General features: G+C 46.5%; 4 non-coding genes across 4 annotated transcripts; all 4 read left to right on the top strand.

Annotated features, from left to right (window-relative positions):
• Nucleotides 1-5,881: 5,881 nt before the first annotated feature.
• TRNAK-CUU (transfer RNA lysine (anticodon CUU)) lies at nucleotides 5,882-5,954 on the top strand. The gene has a single exon. It is a non-coding gene; the product is annotated as a tRNA-Lys (tRNA).
• A 2,106-nt stretch (nucleotides 5,955-8,060) lies between these two features.
• TRNAV-CAC (transfer RNA valine (anticodon CAC)) lies at nucleotides 8,061-8,133 on the top strand. The gene has a single exon. It is a non-coding gene; the product is annotated as a tRNA-Val (tRNA).
• A 3,253-nt stretch (nucleotides 8,134-11,386) lies between these two features.
• Nucleotides 11,387-11,459, top strand: TRNAK-CUU (transfer RNA lysine (anticodon CUU)). Its single transcript has one exon. It is a non-coding gene; the product is annotated as a tRNA-Lys (tRNA).
• A 9,033-nt stretch (nucleotides 11,460-20,492) lies between these two features.
• Nucleotides 20,493-20,565, top strand: TRNAK-CUU (transfer RNA lysine (anticodon CUU)). The gene has a single exon. It is a non-coding gene; the product is annotated as a tRNA-Lys (tRNA).
• Nucleotides 20,566-20,988: the final 423 nt, after the last annotated feature.

Below are 20,988 nucleotides of genomic sequence, written 5' to 3'. Positions count from 1 at the left end.
AAATTTTAGTTCCTCCCCTCCCCATCCGCCGCAGAGTCCTGGGTGCAGATGAGAGAACCCCTCTGTGCCCCGCTCGCCCCACACTGCATCCCTTGAACTGAGGTTTCCTGTTCTCGGAGCATTTACTCTTGTGACTGGATCTCGGCATCGCTCGCAGATTGTCTGCGCTTTTCTACCAGTTTTAACTTGTTTCTCTTTCCCTGGTGCCTGCGGGAGCAGCACAGTGCTGGCCTGGGACAGAAGTGGACTGTGCTGAGCCAGGCTCCGGGCCCTGGCTGGGGAGGTGGGTTTAGCTTGTATTTCTCATTTGGAAATGATAAAGCAGAACATAGTTTCTCAACCTCTCAGCATCTCTTGTCGTGAATATTAATCAAAATGGGCTTTCATGGAAGCCTCTTGGAGGTGTTATTTCTCTTTTCCTGAGCACCACAGACTGCAGATGCCAAAGCAGCCAGCTCTGTGGGATTTCAGAGTCTTCTAAGGCGAAAATCCATCATCCGCAGGGAAAATCCCCACTGGCTGTCCTGTCCCATTCACCCGCCTCCTGCGGAAGAAGAGTCAGTCAGGCTGGGGAGGCATTTTTTTGAACCTTGGTGAAGCAGCTATGGAGAGGAATGATGATAACCTGTTCTTTAAAACAGTGGTTCTCAACCAAGGGTACACATATCCCTGGGGGTACGCAGAGGTGTTCTGGGGGGTACATCAACTCATCTAGATATTTGCCCAGTTTTGAAACAGGCTACATAAAAAACACTAGTGACGTCAGTACAAACGAAAATTTCACACAGACCATGACTTATTTGTACTGCTCTATATGCTATACACTGAAATGTAAATACAATATTTATATTCCAATTGATTCATTTTATAATTACATGGTAATGATGAGAAAGGAAGCAATTGTTCAGTACTAGTGGCTGCGACACTTTTGTATTTTTATGTCTAATTTTGTAAGCTAGTTTTTAAGTGAGGTGAAACTTGGGGATACACAAGACAAATCAGCCTCCTGAAAGGGGGACAATCATCTGGAAAGGTTGAGAGCCACTGCTTTAAAGCACGTTGAAATCCACTGATGAAAAGTGCTATCTGAGAGCCAGGTTTTCCGATTTATTTTTGGCCGCACAAAGTGAGGCCCTGCGCTCAGCGTGATGGCATTTGTCCGTTTGGACGCAACACAATAACTTTCGATCGCTGCACCCAATCAGTTCTAACGTTTCAGGGAATGTTCCTGGCAGCCCTCAGGAGAAGGCTGCTGAGTTCGGTGAACGTCGGAAAATTCTGAGGGGTAATGGTGGATGCATGGGGCTCTCCAGGCATCTGGTCCCTAGCCCACTCTGCTTCAACCAGTGAGCATTTGTCGAATGTCTGGTGCATGGCTTCCACTGAGCCCTGGAGGGCTGAAGGGACTGTGATGTTGCAATACCTAACTTTTAGGTGTCTAGAAAACCACTGAAACAACCTTGGGGTCTGGAAAGGCTGAATTAGTCAGCTAAGCTCCCTGTACCGTGCATGGGGAAAGTGAGGCATCTAAGGATGGGATTTACAAAAGCCAGCATGTTAGGCAGGGAGCTGCCTAAGCTAGGCGATGAGAGATGCTGATGTGAGGGGGTCCCTCAGTCTCTCCTGCGAAACCTGTGACACTTTGCAGCAGTCCGACGGAAAGGGGCCCTCCCAGGCAGGTGCCCCAACCCCAGACTGCAGAGTCGATCTCTTGCTGTGGCTCAGTGAATGTCCCACCTGGGCTGGGCACAGCACAAAGGGGCCTTTGATGAAGGTCTCTCCCCAGCACAGACCCTGCTGGGGGACAAGCAGCTGCTCAGTGTGGGCTCCCAAACCCCAGTGGAGGAGGCAGCAGCTCATGACCCAGGACAAAAAACAGAGACAGATGGAGTGCAGCCTCCTCTCTCTGAGCAGGGACACAACAGCTCCTGAATTGCTCCCCCCACTCCTCTCCCTGCCAGACCCCCAACCTTGGAGGAGATCAAGCGTAGTCAGGGGTGGATTAAGGCATATGCTATTTGCTAGCCCCTGTCCAAGGTAATAGGCAAAGGCAGAGGTAGCAAATTATAATAGGCGGAACCCTGTCCATCATAATTTGCTGTCCCAGACAAGAAGATGGAGAAAGGTGAGAGAAAGCAAATTATGATGGGAAAGCCCGCCACCCATCATGATATGGTACCCCTGGACCAGAGGATGGGGAAAGGCAGATGCAGCAAATTGTGACAGGGCAGCAAAAGCGATCGTGCTCCCAGCTGTTTGCAGTGTGACCCTGGCTGGAGTCTGGGAGATCCCAGACCTGGCAGCTGTCCCTTTCCATCTAAACTCCCATAAGGGAGAGTGTGCCAATTTTAGGAAAGAGCTGGACATACAGAGGGGGGAGAGGGAGGATCCTGCATAAAATCTCTTTCTTTTCCAAAGCAAATATCTCAACCCCTAGGTCATTTTCTTTCCCCTTTCCCTTTGAGGCAAAGGAAAATGAATGGAATGTAGGTAAATAAAGATTAAAAAGCGAGCATATTATATGTTGAGTCTTTGCCCCTGCTCTTTGCTGTTTTAAGCTAAACCTCTGACTGCCAGAAGCTGGGAGTGGGCGACGGGATGGATCGCTGGATGATTACCTGTTCTATTCATTCCCTCTGAGGCACCTGGCATTAGCCACTGTTGGAAGCAGGGAAGTTGGGAAAGGGGTGGGGTTCACAAAGAGGAATTGTGTGGAGCCTAAAACTGGGACTGAGGCACTTAAGGACCTTTGTGGGTCCAGGCTTATGTTCCAAATTCACTGTTCTTCTTCCTCGAAGCCTCCACTGGCCAGTTTGCCTGCTCTGGCCCCCATGCTGTTCTGCCTCTGGCATCGGCTCACAGCCCCTCTGCAAATGTTCATGGGACCTTCCCATCTTTGCAGCCTGTCACCTGCCTGCCTCTCATCAGGGCATTGCTAATGGGGCCCACTGTAGAGCTTCAGGTCCGTGCTCTATTCCTCAGTACTCCTTGGTGCTTTTTGCACTCTGGTGTGGAAGCGGATTCTTGTGTCAGCTTCATCCTTTGTAGATACACAAAGAGCTTCAAAGTGGGCTAGCACCTACCAAGATCAGCACTGTCCGTGGGTGGGAGCTGAAAGCTAGTCTCCATTTCTAGAGCCTCTGGTGGCTAATAAGGCCAGTTACCTGGCACTGCTCTTTGTGTCTGCACTCGCGGGAGGGGGAAAGAACCTTTCTTGGTGCAGAGAATGGCCAATGGGAGGGAAATACTTGGGCAGAGACAAATGAAAGAGGAAGGAAGGGAAATCTCTGCTGGTTTTGTAACACTGACAGACCCCACTCGTTGGCAGGTAGAATTGAACCTGGGGCTTCTGGAGCTTAGTGTACGAGCCTCTACGCCTATGGCCCTTAGGTAAGGCTGTAGAGCAGACTCAGTAATCTCTCTGTCTCTAAGTGGTCTCGGTGCCGCTAGATGGGACAGAACACCACACCCAGGAGGTGTGTGGGTTACAGTTTCATGAGGGGGTTATTAGCAGTGGACGTAAGGGGATCATTTCCAGAGGGAGTAACTGTAGAGTCCTGGCCAGGACCCATTTTGGGGGTTTAGTGGGGGGAGGGCAGAAGGGTGCATTGTGGGACCAGAGAGGAGACTTTCAGTGAAGCCAACTCCTGGGGATTCTCTGGCTGTGGGAGCTGTGAGACGGAGCTGCGATCTCGAATTGGGACTTCCCTGTCTTAAGCTGATCTGACCCTTTGACCCTTCCTCCCCCAATCTTCCTGTAGTCCGACAAGGGCTCTCAGCAGTCAGGAATTCTTGGATGCTTCTCCAGAAATAACTGTGTGGCACAAATGAGTGGTGGAGCTCAAATGGAGTAAACTGATTTTGAAGTCACCCTGGATTATTCCATACTTTCCTTAGTACATCTTTCTTTCTTTTCTTTTTTCCTTTCAGTTTAAAATTCTCTTTGAATTTCCTGGGTTTTTAAAACTTGATTCGGGGATAACTGGCTGAGTCTGTGAGGCCCTGCCACCCGGCCCTCAATTTGATGGCATTTCTCTGCCTGGCCTTTCCTCCCAGGAATATTCTAGGAGTCATTTGGTAGAACCCTGCTGAGTTTTGTGATAACTAGCAAGGGGAAATCCCTTCCCTCTACTCTCAACCTTAATTCCACACTAGTATACTTTGTGTCTGGGAATTTCCTCATTAAACAAAAATCATACATGAGCACTAAAGAAGACAAGAGATCAATGCAGAAACCTAGCATGCTTTAATACAATGATTCTGTGCCTCAGAAAAATGAACTAGGATCCAGATGAGCTGTAGAATTCTGAACCATAGTTCTGGAATGTGGAGATTAATATTCACAATCCCCTGCTAGATCCCCTACCCCCACTGTCTCAACCCAAAGGTTTTCCTCTCCAGTCCTCGCCTTCTCCTGCCTGTCACCAGGCCTCCCCATCTCAGTCTCTGATCTAGGACAATGCTAAAGTCCTCCAGGATCACAAAGAACAGTCACCATACAGGCAGATCAACACCTTTCTAGCCTCCTTTCCCCCCTACTCACACTTTAGCCTCCTAGCTCATAAAGACTGGGATGTCAGAGCCTAGAGGAGCCCATTCCGTGGGGTCCTAATGGAATATTCCTTTCCTGTCTCAGTGACACAGTGTGAGAGGGGGCTATGTCCCTCACACTTTTTGAAAGTGGATGGGCCTGGCAAATCCACTTTTCGCCATGGCCCCCTGACACACACCTCCCCAGCCAGGCCGCAGCTGGAGCCCGGCCGGGGAACCCTGGTAGTGGGGGGCATCACACCATGGACCCTCCACCTGCCTGGGGCGGGGAGGAGGCCGAGAGTAGCCCCTGACCCATTTCCTCATCCTCCAGGTCCCCCACCCAGGGAAGGTGGAGGATCGGTGGCTCCTCACAGCTGCCCTGCTGCACAGCTCTCACCATGGCCAGGCCCGGGCTGCAGCTCTGAGGCCCCAACCAGAGCCAGGTTGGGATAGGAGCCACGCTGGTAGCTGTTGGGGGCTGCGAACCCTCCACCTGCCCTGGGCCGGGGGGCCTGCACTGCAGGGACATGGGCCAAAAGCTGCTCTTGGCACTCCCATCCCCATGGAGGGTCTGCAGCTCCCGGCCCACTCTGCTTGGCTGGGGCCAGGGCCTTGGGCAGAAGGGGTGGTGCCATGGAGGGGGGGAGGCCTCTGGTCCTCCTCTTTTCATCAGGCTACACTGCCCCTGCTCGGAAGACAGGATATTGGGCTAGATGGAATATTGGTTTGACCCAGTGTGGCCTTTCATAAGAACGTAAAAACAGCCATACTGGGTCAGACCGATGGTCCATCTAGCCCAGTATCCTGTCTTCCGACAGTGGCCAATGTCAGGTGCCCCAGAAGGAATGAACAGGACAGGTAATCATCAAGTGATCCATCCCTCGTTGTCCATTCCCAGCTTCTGGCAAACAGAGGCTAGGGACACCATGCCTGTCCACCCTGGCTAATAGCCATTGATGGACCTGTCCTCCATGAATTTATCTAGTTCTTTTTTGAATCCTGTTATAGTCTTGCCCTTCATGACAACCTCGGGCAAAGAGTTCCACAGGCTGACTGTGCGTTCTGTGATGAAATACTTCCTTTTGTTTCTTATGTTTTGCTTGAAGTTTCTTGTTTCCTTTCTTCTTATCTTCTGTTCTGAATTCCCCCTGCTCTTTGTGTCTATAATTTTGCATCCTGTGGCTTGGCATTCTGGGGGTTCCCAGAAGGTGGTTAAATCTGGAAAAGTAGCCGGATGGATCTTAGGAAGGTTCCCTGGGGTTATTGCAACACAGGACTAGAAATTTGGACTGAAGAAACAGAGCTCCAGCTCTATTCTACTTGCTTAAAGGAGACTATTACATAAGCAGCCCGGCTAGCTCAGTCGGTAGAGCATGAGACTCTTAATCTCAGGGTCGTGGGTTCGAGCCCCACGTTGGGCGAAGCGAGTAAGTTTTTCAAAAGTTAGTGCAAGGTGTTGTAACCATTTCTTCTTCCCTGGAAAGAAATGTATTGTCTCTAAAAATGGCTGTTCCAACCCTCTTCCTGTTTTTTAAAGAGAGCGAGAGGGACACGTCAGATGCCAGTTCCTGCTCCAGGAGTAAGACCACCCTCTTTCTTACAATCAAAAGATATTATTCTGATCGCCTCTTCATTCTTTTTCTGTCTCAGCTAGGACAGAAAAACAGACCAGCTGCAATTCCCTATCATCTTTTGTCTCGGTCGACTGGGTTGATTATTAAGGGGGATTGCTCTGGAGACGGACAAACAGCTGATGGATAATTGAATCACACAAAAAAAGTTCAGAGACAAAATTAGTAAATATGATTTTTCTATCCAGCAAAATGGAAAATAGGTGGAGTGTAGGGATTGTGCTTTTCTCCTGTGCATTTATTATACAGTCAATCAATTTTATATTTGAAACAGCAGAACCTAAAATAAGAATATGTTTAAAAAATTGCTTTATTATTTTTGTAAAGTGTTTGAAACACATTTGGCCCACAGCTTCAGTAGATTTGCCCCAAGGCTGACTTTGGCCTAACACTGGAGTGGGTTACCTAGGGAGGTGGTGGAATCTCCTTCCTTAGAGGTTTTTAGGGTCAGGCTTGGCAAAGCCCTGGCTGGGATGATTTAGTTGGGAATCGGTCCTGCCTTGAGCAGGGGGTTGGACTAGATGACCTCCTGAGCTCCCTTCCAACCCTGATATTCTATGATTCTATGATTTCAGACAAACAAAAACACCCCTTTGATTTAGATGGATGTGCACTGCCCTGTCCTTTATACTGTCTCATTTTTATACATTTTTATAGAGCAGATTTGTGTTAAGTTCTTAAAGGGAGGCTGAAGTTAATTTTATTTGAAACTGACACAATTTTTTAACCCAGTGTTTAAGGGAACAGCCATTAAATGGCATAACCTAAACTTTTTTCTTTCTTTTTTTTTTAAATAAGGGTTTATTGGGTGCCCCTTCTGGTGTCTGTTTTACAAATGTCCTTTCAGGATGGGAGAAACTGACTAAACTAACTGACTAGACACAAACTTGTCAAAGGCAACAAGTGAACACACGTAAAAAAATAGAGAAAAATAAGATTTAATAATGCCGGCATATTTAACACATTTTATCCTCTAATAAAACATTTTTGTTCTGATTTGCTGAAGTGTCTTCTGATTCACCAGAGGTACATGGGAAATAAACGAAAAATGGTATATTTGGTTAAATACTGAAACTGCTTTTAGTTTAGCAGACGATAAATAGGGACGAGAAAAGCGGTAGCTGTCAATCCCTACCTATACTCGCGTGTTACTTTTTCAAAGCCAGGGGCTTGTATCCCAGTAGGGAATGAGTTTTATTCCGTACAGCAGTGGTCTCCCCAGTGATCAGCCACACAAAACCCCTATTTTAAAACCGAAAGGATTAATTTGAATATACTTTCCCCTTAGTCTTTAACATGTAATCACTTTGAATTGTCATGAAGCTGATACCGTAAATAATTCAATTCTTAATCTTCCCTCTTTACAAGTCCTGTCCATTAACTTTCAACCCCATCAGCCCTCGGTGTATTACATGTCTCTTATCATTTAAAACCAGCTATACAGAGTTGATCCTTAGATTCCTTCGGGGCAGGGTTGCTTTACACTGAGGGTATCTGGATGCTGGAGTTCTTAGCATTATCCTGAGTGCATTTTTCTTGCCTCGTGTGTTTGCGTGTGTTATGCCTGGACCCCGAGGAGGCTCACGTATGTGTCTCAATTCTGATCCGCCAAAAGTGTCTATACAAAACTTTCTGCCCCCTGCACTTTTCCAGATCTAAGTGTTGCCCATATCTGGCTGGACCCTGGTCTTTGTTTAGCAGCCACGCTGCATGCAGGGGTGTGAATGAAAGGGAATGTTACACAGGGGGAGATAAAGCAGCCTCTGTGGGAGGCGCCGGTTAAACAGCTGCCTGTGTGATATCCAGCAGCAGGAAAGCATCAGCACTTGGCAGGAACAGGCCTGCCACTCTCGCACCAATGGCTGTAGCCGCTAGGAAGAAAAATGCAACCAGCTGGTTTCTGTAGTGTAGTGGTTATCACGTTCGCCTCACACGCGAAAGGTCCCCGGTTCGAAACCGGGCAGAAACAGCTTATTCCTTTTCACCACACCCCTCCCAGAGAACCTGTTTTGTTTTGGTTTCAGAGTAGCAGCCGTGTTAGTCTGTATTCGCAAAAAGAAAAGGAGGACTTGTGGCACCTTAGAGACTCACCAATTTATTTGAGCATGAGCTTTCGTGAGCTACAGCTCACTTCATCGGATGCATACTGTGGAAACTGGAGAAGACATTATATACACAGAGACCGTGAAACAATACCTCCTCCCACCTCACTCTCCTGCTGGTAACAGCTTATCTAAAGTGATCACTCTCCTGACAATGTGTATGAAAATCAAGGTGGGCCATTTCCAGCACAAATCCAGGTTTTCTCACCCCCAAAAACACACACACACAAACTCACTCTCTTGTTGGTAATAGCTTATCCAAAGTGACCACTCTCCTTACAATGTGCATGATAATCAAGGTGATCAATGTGCATGATAATCCAGCACAAATCCAGATTTTCTCACCCCCCCCCCCACACAAACTCACTCGCCTTCTGGTAATTGGTAATAGTTCATCCAAAGTGACCACTCTCCCTACAATGTGCATGATAATCAAGGTGGGCCATTTCCAGCACAAATCCAAGTTTAACCAGAACGTTGGGGGGGGGGGGGGCGGTAGGAAAAAACAAGGGGAAATAGGAAGTTTTTTTGTTTTAAGATAGCGACCTTCATGTCTGTAATTGCGTGACCAGAGAGACTGAAGTGTTCTCCGACTGGTTTATGAATGTTATAATTCTTGACATCTGATTTGTGTCCATTTATTCTTTTACATAGAGACTGTCCAGTTTGACCAGTGTACATGGCAGAGGGGCATTGCTGGCACATGATGGCATATATCACATTGGTGGATGTGCAGGTGAACGAGCCTCTGATAGTGTGGCTGATGTGATTAGGCCCTGTGATGGTGTCCCCTGAATAGATATGTGGGAACAGCTGGCAACAGGCTTTGTTGCAAGGATAGGTTCCTGGGTTAGTGGTTCTGTTGTGTGGTATGTGGTTGTTGGTGAGTATTTGCTTCAGGTTGGGGGGCTGTCTGTAGGCAAGGACTGGCCTGTCTCCCAAGATTTGTGAGAGTGTTGGGTCATCCTTCAGGATAGGTTGTAGATCCTTAATAATGCGTTGGAGGGGTTTTAGTTGGGGGCTGAAGGTGACGGCTAGTGGCGTTCTGTTATTTTCTTTGTTAGGCCTGTCCTGTAGTAGGTGACTTCTGGGAACTCTTCTGGCTCTATCAATCACTTCCGCAGGTGGGTATTGTACTTGTAAGAATGCTTGATAGAGATCTTGTAGGTGTTTGTCTCTGTTTTGCAGTCTCTCTTTGGGCACCTTCATCGGTAGGAAATTGCCATATTTCTCCACCTTCATTTTTCTTGCATAAGGAAAGTTCATGTCAGATCTTTAATCAGCATGTCCCTAAGTCACCTAAAGCACAGCAGACTAATAATAATGAAATAATGGTCTGCAACTTGATCTAATATCTAGGTATGTTTGATTTTGTCCAGAATTGCTCAATTGCCTGTCAATGGGATTTATGTCACATTAAGGATTATGATGGTTGTTTAGGGAGGAAATGAGTGCTATGCTGTGGGTAACAATAACAGAGAAGTAACCTGACCTTGGGTATTGACCAGCGTTTTCTTTGCCTTTAGATTATGTATTAAACTGGAACGGAAATAAAAGGCATGGAGTCGAGTTGAAGGAAAGGGCTGCCTGGTTATTGATAAGCTCATTCAAACAGGGAGAAAATGTTCTTATGAAAGTTCTCGCGGTTTGCGAAATCACTGCCTGTGTGTTTTGTGGGTGTATGGGGGGTTTTAACTCTCCGCCTAGTTTGCTGGATTACCTTTAGTGTGGCCAAATTCTGCACTCAACCAGTTTTCCGCTTTACCTTGCCAGGTATTTTCACCGTGACTTCCTGAGTCTTTCTGGACACCGATTTTTTTTTTTCATACTCACTTCCCTACAGGGGGATCCATGTGTTTTCACCATTATTTCCCCTGCACTGGGATCCACGTGTTTTCACCATTATTTCCCCTGCACTGGGATCCATGTGTTTTCACCATTATTTTCCATGTACTGGGATCAGTGTATTTTCACCATTATTTCCCCTGCACTGGGATCCACATGTTTTCTCCATTATTTCCCCTGCACTGGGATTCATGTGTTTTCACCATTATTTCCTCTACACTCAGATCCATGTGTTTTCACCATTATTTCCCCTGCACTGTGGGATCCACGTGTTTTCACCATTATTTCCCATGTACTGGGATCAGTGTATTTTCACCATTATTTCCCCTGCACTGGGATCCACGTGTTTTCACCATTATTTCCCCTGCACTGGGATCCATGTGTTTTCACCATTATTTCCCATGTACTGGGATCAGTGTATTTTCACCATTATTTCCCCTGCACTGGGATCCACGTGTTTTCACCATTATTTCCCCTGCACTGGGATCCATGTGTTTTCACCATTATTTCCCATGTACTGGGATCAGTGTATTTTCACCATTATTTCCCCTGCACTGGGATCCACGTGTTTTCACCATTATTTTCCCTGTCGTGGGTCCATGTGAGTTCAACATTTATTTTTTCCTGCACCAAGACCCATGTGTTCTCCCCACTCCAGTTAGAGTTTGTCTACATGCGGTGTCAGTCAGGAGCAGCTATTCCTTCCTAAGAATGTGTGGACATTCTTATTCTGGACTAAGGCCCCTCTTGTGTAGTTTAACACCCTTGCAAACAGGAACAAGGTAATTCTGGACTATGACTGAATCACTCCATGGGTTTGCACTGTGTTAGCCCCATCCATCTTCACCCTGTTCTTGACTAAATCCTTCCCTGTACAGCCAGGCATTGAATTCTCAGGCGTTCAGATGCACACCCGTGTGCACTTTTCAGGGGTTTTCCCCCGCTGTTTCCCCAGTTATTGTGCCTGGGTCCTGCCAGATCCTGCCTTCTTGTTGGGTTTTCTGCCAGGACTGAGTCAGGATGTTTTATAAAGCGCCTGAAATGTGGCCTGCATACCAGCGGGAACGCAACTTTCATGCCTTCTTTAGCAAACTGCAAATACGGAAGGAACTAGATTAAGAGTCTAGGGTGAATCCTGGAGAGGGTCTTGTGTCCAGGCGTGTTTTCCAGGCGGTCAGTTGGGAGAAAAGGCAAACTCCAGTCTGCAGCAAATCAAGAGACATGACACAGCGCTTTCTGAGTAGTTCCTGCTAAAACCCATGTCTTATAACAAGTGCCCGGCTAGCTCAGTCGGTAGAGCATGAGACTCTTAATCTCAGGGTCGTGGGTTCGAGCCCCACGTTGGGCGCAGTCTCTTTTTTCCCCCCTTTCCCTAAAGAATTTTTTCTAGATGAGCCCCCTGCATACAAAACCGTGCATTTAAAATTAGGGCCCTGTTTTGATCTGGGGAGAATAGCCCCTAGGCTTTGATCAGTGGAGAAAAAACACGTGTCATTACAGTGGGGAAAGTCTGAGAAATGAGCACCTTCTTTTAAGACGCTTCAGGCACCTTCCCATTCCCTCTGATCATTATCCTGTTCCCCCGCCCCCTTGCTGAGATCACTGTCCCCCACTCTGTTCTAGTCCTCTAAGGACAGGAGGAGAGTTTCAGCGTCTTGTCACTTTCAGGGAGTTCCCCCCCCCCCAGTACCAGATTCACACTGTGTCTATTTTACCACCCCGCCCGGTGTGAGAGGAGACGAACTGTAGGGAGCTCTAATTCATTGCCTTTCTCAGCTCAGGTGACAGGTGAAATTGAAAGCCATTCAGCAACTGGTAGCACCCAGATCTGCCCCCACCGAGGGCTTCATCTTGCACCATTGACGCTCCTGAGAGGCTTTCCAGTGACTTTAAAGGGAAAAGAAGCAGAGTAGGGAGCTGTCAGACATTCTATTTTGACAGGAGCGTGACCACAGCTGAATAAACTGTGGCCTCTGTGATTGGATGCAGTTAGATCAGATTATTTGGATGCTGATCCTGTGGATGCTGATCCTGGGGTTTAACAGATGCACAGCATAGCAGATAACATAATGTCATTAAGGAAAATAAAATATAAATATATTACATAACAGGGAACAATAAAGTAAAACAAGGATAACACTTGAATGGGCAGAAACATTTTTGAACAAAGGTTTTTAATTGCAAAGTGGACTGCTGTGAAAAATGGATAAAAAAATGCAAAAAGGTTGATTTTTTTCCAGTTTTTATTCATTTGCCATTTATTTTTTCAACCTTTAGTATCATAGGCATTAATGAAAGGGGTACGAAACGCTTTGGTTTACCGAAAAAAGCCTGTTTTCATGAAATGAAAACCATTTTTTAGTATTTTAAATTGTTCCCTTTCAAAGCTGGTGAAAGGGCAACAATTTTGATTTTTTTTTCCCCACCAATTTTTTTTAATGGCCAACCAACTTGATAAACTAAATTAAATAAAGTAGCAAAAACAAATAAATTAACAAAGTGGAAATAAAATATGTTGTTGTTTTTTTTAAAAAAAGGCTACTGAATGAGTATAATAATATAACATAAAATATAATGAATAAAGGCCTGATCCAGAATACACATTACCCGGTGTAGCACTTGGTACCTTGGGCCCCAAGCCTGCAAATACTTATGCACATGCCACGGGTCTTCATGGTAGCAAAGTTGAACACCCGTGTAAGTGGTTGCAGGATTGCATGCTAATTTAATAATATTGGCTGAGATCCTGCAAAGAGTTAAGCATATGCTCAATTTGCACAATGAGAGCTTCACTGACGGCCATGGGATTATTCAAAGTGTATAAAGTTAACCACGTGTGTGGGTCTTTGTAGCGCCAGGGCCACTGTCTATTTAGCACTGATTCCTTCAGAAAGACCCAGCTTCACTGTTGCCTCAACTGTATTTCTTCCCACTCCCCATCTTCCTTCCTTTGTAGCTGGCCATGGGTATATTTTTGAAGCCCCGTCCTGTGACTGTAGCACAGAACTGCACTGGTTGACAGTTGTGATCAGTAGCATTAACGTGAACGAGAACTAACTGTGTACAGCTTCAGCGACCTGCCGGGTTGAATGTATTCACTCGAGATTGACACAACAAAATTCTTCACAATATACCAACCCCCTAAATCTAGGTAGTTCCTGTGGTCAACTTCTCACTCGTGCCATATACGCATCTGATTTCTCCTGGGGGAATTCTGTGCCAAAAAATAAAAGATTCTGCACACAATATTTTAAAATTCTGCATATTTTATCTGTCAAAATAACACAATATAATCATGCCTATTTCATTTATTTTGGTAGTTTATTTCAAAATACCTGTCAACAAGTATGTCAACAATACAGACAACAAAAAAGATTCCATCAGCAGTACAGAGTTAAAGAAACCCCTACGTCAACCCAGTCCTCTCTACCCCCTCCACCCCTAAAGCCCAGTTATGGGGTGCCCCCCAGCCCAGACACCCCTGCCCCCTCTCCCCTAGAGCCCAGCTGCAGGGCCCTCTCTAGCCAGACACCCACACCTCCTCCCTCTGAGCCCAGCCATGGGGCCCCCCAGCCCAGACACCCACCACACCCCCTCCCCTCAAGAGCCCAGCCATGAGGCGCCCCCCTACCTAGACACCTTCCCCCCCACCCCCTGAGCCCAGCCACAGGGCCCTCCCAGGCCCAGACACCTGCATCCCCTCTTCACTCAGAACCCAGGGATCCAGTGGGAGAAACAGCCTGATGCTGGGTTTTGAGCATATATGTAGTTTACTGCACTCCACGTCCTTCCTTCAGGGCATGCCAGGAACCCTCCAGCTCAGTCCCCCTCCCCACAGCAGTGTCTTCTATTTGTGAGCTGGGGATCTTGGCTCTGCCACGTCCAGCGGCTCCTAGTGGTGGCCAGAAGCCCTGTAGCAGAAGTTCTGCCCGGGAAAAGGAAATTCTGGGCAGAACATTAATTCTGTGCAAATTCTGCATTGCACAGTGGCACAGAATTCCCCCAGGACTAACATCTGTTCGGGGGTCTTCATCTGCATTTGCAGGGTTATTTGTGGGTTCCTCTATGGAACCATCTGGTGTGCTTTCTACATCCGATGCTATTGGAGAGTCAGACTCCAAGGGGCCACCGTGAGGCTTGTCAGAAGTAGAGGGGGACCCGTCCAGAGAGCCTTCTGGGGAATCTTCTAAATCAGACTCTGTGTAAGAGTCACCACCACCCTGCAGGAGCCTGGGGCTGGATTCCATCTCCCCCTCCTCAGACACGACAATTTGAGGGTCTCCACTAGGGATCATTTCTTTTTGTTTTTTTTCACCTCTTTAGTCTTTTAAAAAATGTTTACAATGACCCTGGCCCTTCTGTCGGCCGTCCATTGATCCCCCAAACGTTGACCCCCACTGTTTCCTTACCCCTCAGCTGATGTGTATCCTCAAGGATGCCCCCTTTGCCCGTGCCCCTTTCCACTGCTAGTTGCATCTGCTCAGAACCACCCTCTGGAAAACGGAAGTGTTTTTCAAAGTCACCCACAAGAGCTTTTGAATTTTTGATGTAGTTTCCCATTGTCCTTTCCTTGAGAACCCCTGAGGACACAGTGGCCATCAGCAACGAAGCGTCATGTTTTTCCCAAATTTTTTCCAAATACCCAAAAGCTGTGCCTAGACTTATTGAGGTAGAAGAACAGTTCATAACAATTTTTGGATACTGCATAAGGAGAGACCTCTGCATCACAGGAGCTTTCAGTCCTTGGATTTTTATTCACACGCTCACGCTCCGGGTTTGTGAAGGTGTGTGTTTTCACTCACCGTTTTCTCAGGGCTTGGTGTGGTGTCGACCGCGGAGGAGCTGGACTTGTGCTTGCGTTGTTGCTTTTTTCCGGAGTCTTGTGTTTTGTCCTTCAGCCCGACGTATCGGAGCTTTGGACTGACCCGATGCTTCGTCTGCGCCCTTCTGCTGTTTTGCATTGGCGTTGTTGGTGAAGGTCTCAGAACACATTCCTGGTTCTTTGGCGGTTCTGCTGGAGGTGTCCCTCTAGCTCTGACTATGGCATCGTCAGGAGAGCTGCCCAGGCCTGATTAGGAAAACACAGATGTTCCAATTGAGCAGCAAATAAATATTTTACAAAATTCACCAAAACCACAAAACTGAACTCTACAAAGTGGTCCCCAAACTTTTCAGTGTCGAGCCCCCCATTACCTCTGTCTGCACACAACACCCCCCACACACCGGAGCTGGGGCTGGGAGCAGGGCTGCAGCTCGCAGAGTGGGTGGTGTGGACAGCGATAAGGGGGCCAAGGCTGGGGGAGCAGCTGGGGGTGGATCTGGGGCAGGGAGCAGGGCTGCAGCTGGGCAGGGGCCATGAGTCGGGGCTGCGGCTAGGGGTGCAGCCGGGGCAGAGCGGGTAGCAGAGCAAGGCTGTGTGGAGCTCTCTCTCTGCCCCCATCTCTCCCTGAACATTCCTCCTCTGCTTTACAATCTCTCTCACCAAAATCCATTTCAGGCTGTACCACCCCATGTTTTGATTCATTTCTACCACTAGTGTTTCTCCAAAACCTAGACAGACATTTTTAATACAAGCACATGTTTTCACCATGCACCCCAAAACAAAGTGTGAAATAAAATACCTTTAAAACCCCACACCACAACTATGTCTTGCATATACCCCTAAATCACAAACAGGTTTAATTTTTTTTTAAACCCATTTTAAAAACACCACATTTTCCAGAGGAAATACCCCAGTAGTTTAAAATAGTCAAAACCAAACAGTTTGCAACAAAATACTTTAAACACCCCCCCATACCTATCTCCTGCATATACCCCTAAATCAAAAACAACAATTTAAACATCAAACCCAACTATTTTAACCATTTTAAACACACACACACACACACCCTTAAAAAACATAGTATTTTTAAACAATAAAATGCTTTTCAAGCAACCCACACCTATTTACTGCATATGCCCTCAATCACAAATAACAGTTTAAACATCAAAAACAGCTTTTTTAAAGACTTGTTTTAAAACACACACATATAAAAGCAAAGTGCAGAAATGTACCTTCCCCCATAAGGTAAAGGGATGCTGGCCCATGGTTATTCTGTTTTCCTCCATGTGTTCTGGGGTCTTTGGGTTAAAGAACAAGCAAAATTTTAGTTAGTATTATTCCCCAAATGCACGAAACACCTATACAAGCTATTAAATACTTATTTGGTTTTTGTTTGTTAAACAGTATTAAGCACTCTATAGTTAAAATGGGGTGTTACCTTGTCCTGGTGAAATACAGCTTGAAGTTGCTGTTTCCATGCTAAACAGCTCACACTGTAATGAAGACATGTATCATTATTAGTAAGGACAGTCTGGACACAGTAACATTATATAATATATATTTTCAGAGTTAAAAAACAAACAGCACATACCTCCTCTTGCAGTCCAGCAGCAGCCTTTCTGGTCAATTCAAGATAGTTTCTGTTATCAAACAGTCTCCAAAAAGAAAAGGAGTACTTGTGGCACCTTAGAGACTAACCAATTTATTTGCCAGGTTTCAGAGTAGCAGCCGTGTTAATCTGTATTCGCAAAAAGAAGAGGAGGACTTGTGACACCCTAGAGACTAACCAATTCATTTGAGCATAAGCTTTCGTGAGCTACAGCTCACTTCACTGGATGCTGTAGCTCATGAAAGCTTAAACCCTCAAATAAATTGGTTAGTCTCTAAGGTGCCACAAGTACTCCTCTTCTTTTTGCGAATATAGACTAACACGGCTGCTACTCTGAAACCAGTCTCCAAAAAGCTCAGAGTTTTTTATACCATCCCAAAACTCTACTGTACTCAAACCTATGTCTCAAACATCCCTGTTTTATACGGAATATAGGAGCTTTTTTACTTTATTTTAAACACATTTGGGGTTTTTGTTTTGTTTTGTCCCCCACCTGCCCCCCAGATTCTTCTACATGCATTCCAGATTTTTGCTGTAAATAGGTCTCTTCCCAAAGGCACAATAGCTGGGTTCTTAGAAACTATTTTTCTTCAAAAGACATACAGCTTCTTGAAAACAAACCAAGATATCCCATCATAACTTTTATCTTATTTAAGTGCCCCACAGTCCTAACAGAAACATAGAGAGTCATCAAGCCCTTTTCAATAGAGATTTTCATTTACTGCTACCAAGTTTTACATCACGTTTGTCCCCTCACCATTCTCTTTTGTCCCCTCATTGGTTTTCTTTAAAGCATTGTCAGGGTCTTGTGCACTTTGCACAGCATTTACCAAGGTCACCCCTTGTGCTAAATTTTCTTGGGTTAAGCACAGACATTGCATAGCATAACCTATTCCTTTTTCCTCGTTAATAAATCTTTAGATAGTTTATTACAGGATTGGCTACCAGTGTCATCTTTGGTGTGAGATCTGGGGTAAGTGTGAGATCTGGGGTAAGTGACTGGTCTCTTGGGACTGGAAGCAACCCAAATAAGGTATGATTTTTGGTATAAGTGACCATTTATTACTAAGTCCAGTTTGTCTGGGTAGCAACATAGTCTAGATCAAGGGTTGTCAAACTTCATTGCATTGCAACCCCCTTCTGACAACAAAAATTACTACAGGACCCCAGGAGTGGGGACCAAAACCTTAGCTCGCCCTAGCCCCACCACCCTGGGTGTGGGGTGGGGAGAAAAGCCAAATCTCCACTGCCCCAGGCTGGGGGCCCAAAGCTGAAGCCCAAGGGCTTCAGCCCTAGGCAGGGGGCCTGTAACCTTAGCCCTGCTTCCCAGGGCTGAAGCCCGCAGCTTTGGGCTTTGGCTTTAGCCCTGGGCCCCAGCAAGCCTAAGCCAGCCCTGGTAACCCCATTAAAATGGGGTCATGACCCACTTTGGGGTCCCGACCCACAGTTTGAGAACTGCTGGTCTAGACAGTCTAATGGGACTGTCTGTGACACCATGGTAAGACTTTTATAGCGATCCAGAAGTTCACATTTGTTATCGGCTTGGTGAAATCTAATTATAGAATACACTGCCAGCTTGGGGTATCTGCCTTGTTTTTAACAGTATGCCCTGAGGTCGGCACCCACGGTTGGCAGACAACATCACCAGCTCAATTACATGAATTTGAAGACATTTGGACTCGATTTTGGGATACATTTGGTTAAAAAACCATTGAGACTACTGAAAGAATGCCTGACCTCCATTCCACGTACCCTCCCTAGTCCCCTCCTTCCCTGGTTTTCCTGTTTAAGAGTGTCTTGTATTTTATGGTTGTAACACCCACCCTACTGTGTTACGTCTACGTGGTACCGTTTGGTTTTGTATCGGCTGGTCTTGCAGCTTTGATGAGTTGTAAAACTGTATAATTCTGTTGGCGAACCTCTGCAGTGTGTTGGATTCAGAATCATACACAAGCTGTAACTCATTTACCTTTATGTGCTGTGTAAGGAGGCTTATTTCTTCACGCACTTACTTCCCTGGTCCTTCTCGCATGAATAGAGAGCCACAATACCCGAAGTCCAAAGGTGCAAACAATTCAATGTTTATTGAGGTGAACTTCCAGCAAGCATGATTCCAGTTTCCTTCCTTAGTGTCCCTCTTCCTAGCTCTGACACCACAGAGCCTTACACCTGTGTCCCTGTTCCCATTCCTGCCCTTAGCCAAACATGATTCCAATTTCCCCACCCCCATTCCCTGTTCCCATCCCCCCCCCCACACAGCAACTCACTTCCTGATTGACTGCAGACTATATAATAAAACTTGAGTTCTGCTTAGCTATACCTCAACCAATCATTTTACCGAAATTTAACTAACTAATCCTAACATATTGTAACATGATTATGTAACCAATTATATCCCACCACCTTAATTAGTTTACACCCAGCAAAATTAATTATACAGCAGACAGAAACAATCATAGAACCAGACAGAGATTATACAGACAAACAATAGCAAAGTGGGAACTATAATGACAAAACAATACAGAAGTGAGGATTTCCCATCCCAGCTATTGATAAGTGAGTTCTTGCCAGACGGGATGCTATCAAATTAAGTTTCCTTTTACATTTTCTAGGCACTTCCCTTTCTCTGGAGGTGATAGGCACTATCAGGAGAGGATTGTATTCCTAACAGCCCAATAGCACCTTCTTTCAATGTGAGGAGGTTGGAATGTGAGGAGGTGACCGGTCGCTTCCCGGCTTATGGCTGCCTCTGCTGCTTAGCCAAAGGCCTTCGCTTGAGCACAGGGCCTCAGACTGTCACAGTAAGAGAAGGCCCTTCCACCCGCAGGCAGTGATTTTGATTCTTTCTTTTATACCACTAGAACTAGCCAAGTGATAAGAATACACCTAAATTCTTAGAGTGTAGGCCTTTACAGACAGGCCTGAATGTCTATATCCTAACATGCTGTTTTATTGGTTTCAGTTTTACATAAAAACAAACAAACAAACAAAAAAATGAATTTCACATCCAGACACACAAAATGGTTCTCTTATTCCCAAAACAGAGTTTCCACGCAGGAAGTGATTCCAGACGAGCGATTCCAGTCAATTTCTCTATATAGACGTAGGGTGACCATCCATCCCGTTTCTCAAGGGACAGACCCGTTTTTTGGGACTTTTTCTTGTACAGGCCCACACCCCCATCCTGTTTTTTCACAGTTGCTATCTGCTAACCCTACATAGACGTGTCCTTAGCAACTAAGGTCCAGATTTTAAAGATACTTAAGGACCTAGAAATCAACTGGTGTTAGGCCCCTGGGCACTTTGGAAAGCCCACTGGACTCCTAGCTGCATCTTTAGGCATCTAAATATCATCTGCAACCCAGCCCTAGTAGCCTGTGTGATACAGCATGGCCAGAAGGCAGCAGGAGAGTGATATAGTCCCAGGATGAGGAGAAGCCTTATACCCAGTAGGGGGGAAGAAAGGTTTCTATAGATTAACTAAAAGCACCTGAAGCCAATTAGAGCACCTGAAGCTAGTCACCTGATAAAACCCCCCTGCTTCCATCAGCCAGAGAAAGAAGTTGGAGCCAAGTGGTTTGGAGTTGGAGCAGAGTGCAGTTTGGAGGAGTTGAAGTAGAGGAGAGTTTGGAGAAGTGCCGTGGCTGGCTAAAAGACCAAGACCCTAGGTAAAGAGACACCCGGCTTGTACAGAGAGATAGGGCAGGAAGCCCCACAAGCTGAAGAGCAGGAGACGGAAGTAGCCCAGGGGAAGGAAGCACTAGTTCAAGTGGTTTACCATTATCCCTAGGGCCCTTGGGTTGGGACCCGGAGTAGAGGGTGGGCTGGGGTCCCTCCCTCTCCACTACCCTTCTCTGGGTTACTAGTGGGACAGTAGATACCCTAGTTCAGGGGCAGGAAACTGCGCCCTGAACCTCCCCCAAGAAGAGGAAGCATAACACCCATCATGAGCCCGGCTAGCTCAGTCGGTAGAGCATGAGACTCTTAATCTCAGGGTCGTGGGTTCGAGCCCCACGTTGGGCGAAGCGAGTAAGTTTTGGAGCGGGTGGTGGTGGTCGGGGACTCTCTCCTCAGGGGGACTGAGTCATCTATCTGCTGCCCCGACTGGGAAAACCGAGAAGTCTGCTGCTTGCCAGGAGCTAGGATTCATGATGTGACGGAGAGACTGCCGATACCCATCAAGCCCTCGGATCGCTACCCCTTCCTGATTCTCCACGTGGGCACCAATGATACTGCCAAGAATGACCTTGAGCAGAGCACTGCAGACTACGTGGCTCTGCGAAGAAGGATAAAGGAATTTGAGGTGCAAGTGGTGTTCTCGTCCATCCTCCCCGTGGAAGGAAAAGGCCTGAGTAGAGATCGTGGAAGTCAACGAATGGCTACGCAGGTGGTGTCGGAGAGAAGGCTTTGGATTCTTTGCCCATGGGATGGTGTTCCAAGAAGGAG

The sequence above is a fragment of the Lepidochelys kempii genome, chromosome 14 (assembly GCF_965140265.1).
Source record: "Lepidochelys kempii isolate rLepKem1 chromosome 14, rLepKem1.hap2, whole genome shotgun sequence".
NCBI classification, from domain to species: domain Eukaryota; kingdom Metazoa; phylum Chordata; order Testudines; family Cheloniidae; genus Lepidochelys; species Lepidochelys kempii.
Note: the sequence above shows the minus strand (reverse complement) of the source record. Positions and strands in the feature narration are given on the sequence as shown.